The sequence below is a fragment of the Palaemon carinicauda genome, chromosome 14 (genome assembly GCF_036898095.1).
Source record: "Palaemon carinicauda isolate YSFRI2023 chromosome 14, ASM3689809v2, whole genome shotgun sequence".
Classification (NCBI taxonomy): domain Eukaryota; kingdom Metazoa; phylum Arthropoda; class Malacostraca; order Decapoda; family Palaemonidae; genus Palaemon; species Palaemon carinicauda.
Genome location: NC_090738.1, coordinates 126,313,378 through 126,318,565, shown reverse-complemented (window position 1 = coordinate 126,318,565; position 5,188 = coordinate 126,313,378). Strand labels below are relative to the sequence as shown.

The 5,188-nt window shown below is 30.7% G+C and overlaps 1 pseudogene; it reads right to left on the bottom strand.

Annotated features, from left to right (window-relative positions):
* LOC137653754 (adhesive plaque matrix protein-like) overlaps positions 1-394 on the bottom strand; it is a 13,497-nt pseudogene extending 13,103 nt beyond the window's left edge.
* Between the last annotated feature and the right edge of the window lie 4,794 nt (positions 395-5,188).

Here is a 5,188-nt window from a genome sequence, read left to right as displayed (position 1 = left end):
AACGCAAAAGAGTCAATTATGGAAGTAAGGAAAAAATGCACACAACACTGTGGGTCGTTTTCTAAACGAGCAGTACGATCAAGTCAACACTTTTGCTTTCTTTCACCACAAGGTCGTCGTAAACCACCCGGTGTTCATAGTCATCCATGAGTCAAGAAAGTTCATGTACAGTGAAGTAATGGTGTAAGTTTATAGTGATGTCGATAAAAAAAAAAAAAAAAAAAAAAAAAAAAAAAAAAAAAAAAAAAAAAAAACTTGTTTTTGTGTTTTACAACTAAGACCGAAGACAAGTAGTAGTAGTAGTAGTAGTAGTAGTAGTAGTAGTAGTAGTAGTAGTAGTAGTAGTACCTTGAGGGGTGCCATGGACGCGTACGACGGGGTGAATGGGAGGGGCCACGTGAAGGCACTGATGTCCACGCTTCTAAGAGCAGTCCCTTATATATGCTCACTCTCTCTCACTAGCTTGCTGCTCCTCCTCCCCCGGCTCTTACCTCACCCTAATCAGACCTTGATTGCCCCTCCCACTCGCTGCTTAGCGGCTCCTCCCTCTTGCCCCAAAAGGTCTCATTATGTCATGCCCCTCCCAAGCTATTCATCTTTTGACCTCGTACTTGTTACTTTTTTATCTTTTTATCTGTTGACCTCGTAGTTGTTACTCTCTACCTTTTTTCTTGTTTTCATTTTGCTTCCGCTGAATTTGTATTCAGTTTTGATAGGAATACATGACCTTTTGTTGGCCAGGTCGTTGAGTTTTTGGGTTTCAACATTTTCTGACCTGAGGGGAAGGGAGGTCATTGGTTGGGTCAATTATCTGGATGTTAAGTGTGATTGTGTAGATTCTTTTTCTTCTTCTGATGCTTGTTGTTGTTGTTATTATTATTATTATTATTATTATTATTATTATTATTATTATTATTATTATTATTATTATTATCATTATTTTGATTAATCTCAAACTGTTATGTATGCATGTATTATTATTATTATTAATCTCGAACTGTTATCTATTATTATTATTATTATTATTATTATCATCATAATTTCAAACCAATATGTATTGTCTTTTATTCCTTAATTTCTGAAGGCAAATTAAGATAGCCCTAAAAAAAAAATTTCTTTTTAGTGAAAAAGCTCTATGTTTTATTGTTAATATTGAATATATATTATGGCCATCTGTTTTTTTTTCGTGGCAAACCCCATATTTAATTGTAAAGCAAAGCACATTTTGTGAAGCAAATTCCAGTAATATTTTTTCTTTTTTTATACCATAACTGTTATTATTCATTTCAGAGTTACTGTTAATTGGTTATTAGTTTTTTCATGTATTTCGGTGCACATTGATGATATTGAAATAGATTGCAATCGTTTCTACGAATACAATACCAAATGGTTGTTTATGATATTTTTTCATTTAGCGTTTGAGTGATTATCTTTTGTATGATAGAATTATGACCCCATTGCTTTGTTCAACTCTGGTCATTTGTTGTAGATGATGGGCTTTGATGCATGTTAGTAATGACAGTGATTGAAAGGCGGTGAAACAAATGTGGAGGTTATTTGATGATGGTAAAATTTATTTTCCATTTTTTGAAAGTTATTTATAGGATTATTTTTTTCTATATTTCTATGGTTCATAATATGAGAAAGGTATTTTCTGTCCAAAAACAAATACTTTTCGTTTAAAGAAGTAGATTAAGTTAAAAAATGGGGAAATACCTACGAATTATTATAATCTGAGAAGGTATTTTCTGTCCAAAAACAAATACTTTTCGTTTAAAGTAGATTAAATTGAAAATGGGGAAATACCTACTAATTATTATAATCTGAGAAGGTATTTTCTGTCCAAAAACAAATACTTTCGTTTAAAGTAGATTAAATTGAAAATGGGGAAATACCTACTAATTATTATAATCTGAGAAGGTATTTTCTGTCCAAAAACAAATACTTTTCGTTTAAAGTAGATTAAATTGAAAATGGGGAAATACCTACTAATTATTATAATCTGAGAAGGTATTTTCTGTCCAAAAACAAATACTTTTCGTTAAAAGAAGTAGATTATATTAAAAATGGGGAAATACTTACGAATTATTATTATTATTAATTGCTAAGCTACAACCATAGTTGGAAAAGCAGAATGATATAACCCCAGGGGCCCCAACAGGGAAAATAGCCCAGTGAGGAAAGGAAACAAGGAAAAATAAAATATTATAAGAACAGTAACATTAGAATATTTGCTATATAAGCTATAAAAACTTTAACAAAAACAAGTAGAAGAAAAATTAGATAGAATAGTGTGCCCAAGTGTACCCTCAAGCACTTAAATTGCACTTAAATTAATGAAAGGTATAAAAGATTAGTTCAAATGGTTGACCCTTATGAGCTTTTGATATTCACAGTGGCTGTGTGGGACCCTAAAATCTATAACTTGTACATAGATAATTGCTCATCAGGGGTGGTATGCAATCTATAAGTACTTAAGAAAAATACCCCCGAAAAAGGGTTGTGGTGGCCGATGTGGTAACGTCCATGACTGGTGAAAGCCAGACTGTGGTTCGAATCCCGCTCAAACTTGTTAGTTCCTTTAGTGGCTGCAACCTCACCATCCTTGTAAGCTTAATAGTGGGTTGTTTTGGGGAGCCTATAGGGCTACCTGCTGAGTCATCTGCAGCCATTGCCTGGCCCTTCTTGGTCCTAGCTTAGGTGGAGAGGGGGCTTGGGCGCTGATCATATGTGTGTGTGTATATATATTATATATATATATATGTGTGTGGTGTGTGTGTGTGTGTGTGTGTGTGTGTGTGGTCAATCTCTAGGGCAATATCCTGCTTTGATAGGGCAGTGTCACAGTCTCTTGCCCCTGCCATTTATGAGTGACCTTTTAAACCTTTAAAGATTTGTTTGAAAAAAAAAAATACAGAGAACAACCACCTCACAACACAATCGAAGTGAATCCGAATTTTAAACAAGAGTGTAAACTTTGAAATTTCTCCGTCAAGAATAGTAGTGGGCGAAGAGCCTCCTTAAATATATGGACCTCTCCATTCCATTTAAGGATGGATAAGTCCCACATTAAACCGAAGGAGCTATTCATCGGGAAATATATGTAAGCTTCTAAATAAACACATTATTAACCCTTAATAGTTTCAAACTGATGTTACTGTCTGTTAGCTTTTGGAATCGGTTTACAGTCTTGTTGATAACACTATTAAACATGTTATTAAACCCTTAAACGGTTCCAAATTGATATTACTGTCTTGTTATCTTTTGGCATTGATTTACAGGCATGTTAATAACATTATTATTAAATTGTGTAAGCTAAATATTTTATCAGGGAATTTGAACTCTTGTTTATGTTTTTATTCAGTTTTCTGAAGATGAAATGGATTCATTCTGCTTAGGAAATAATTGTCCATTTTGTTGCATAAATGTAAGACACTGATAGTTTGTGATACTGGAGGTTGTGTATGTCTGGATACTTTGTCGGTAGACGAGTTTTGTAGTAACGGTGAAAGACTTTATTTTTGAGGAAAATTTATATTGTGAATATTTTACAGACACATAGCCTACATACATACATATATATATATATATATATATATATATATATATATATATATATATATATATATATATATATATTATATATATATATTATGTGTGTATATATATATATATATATATATATATATATATATATATATATATATATATATATATATATTATTATATATATATATATTTATAATATATATATTATATATATTGTTTATCTATATATATATCATTTATGTACTGTATATATGTGGGCCTGAAGTTATGCCTGGATATCGAAGTAACGTGCGGAAAAATGAAAACAGTCTTCCAAGAAAGCGTAGTCATCCATACTCATAAATTATTTTCACTCGTGACATGTTGTAATTTCGAAGGAATTACTCGAATGCAAAGCATAATAGAAAATGATTCGGTTTTAAATGCCAGTGCCATAAGAAAAATTGCATACAGGGAACACTTTTTCGAAAGTAATGTCGTTCAGGAGGATTCCAAAGTTCAGAAGAGCAACAGAGATCTATCTGTTATAAGTAATCAAGTAATCTCTAAGTCATTTGAAACTTTTTTTTTTTTTTTTTTTTTTTTTTTTACTTAGAGTTTCCTTTCCTCGTAAGTCTGAACTCCAGATTGGTAAATTTCACTTGATGTAGGAATAATAATAATAATAATAATAATAATAATAATAATAATAATGATAATAATATTTATTATTATTATTATACGTAATCTCTAGTCATTTTTTAACTTGGTTCTTTTTTTTTTCCTTTCCTCGTAAGTCTGAACTCCAGATTGGTAAATTTTACTTGATGTAGGAATATAATAATAATAATATTATTTATTATTATTATTATTATTATTATTATTATACGTAATCTCTAAGTCATTTGTAACTTTTTTTTTTCTGGACTTAGAGTTTCCTTTCCTCGTAAGTCTGAACTCCAGATTGGTAAATTTTACTTGATGTAGGTATATGATAATAATAATAATATTTATTATTATTATTATTATTATTATTATTATTATTATTATTATTATTATTATTATTATACGTAATCTCTAGTCATTTTTTAACTTGGTTCTTTTTTTGTCTGAGTTTCCTTTCCTCGTAAGTCTGAACTCCAGATTGCTAAATTTTACTTGGTGTAGGAATATAATAATAATAATATTTATTATTATTATTATTATTATTATTATTATTATTATTATTATTATACGTAATATGTAGTCATTTGAAACTTTGTTCCCTTTTTTACTTAGAGTTTCCTTTCCTCGTCAGTCTGAACTCCAGATTGGTAAATTTCAATTGATGTAGAATATACCATGAGATCATTCAGCAATTGAAAATACTCGGTATCACTTTACATTTTAGCATTTCCTCGTAAGTCTGAACTCTTAGATTGGCAAATTTCAATTGATGTAGGAATATTACCATGAGATCATTCAGCAATTGCAAATGCTCAGTATCACTTTACATTTTTGCATTTGACATTCTTGTCAGTCATCTTTGTAAACACACGCCATGGGAAATGAGAAAAATGGCGTATTTGCCATCCGATTGTTAGAAGTATTGTGCATATAAGCTTGAGGTTCACGGTTGATTGGCTCGACACGGTAGTTAAGTAACTGTTAAGTTTAGATA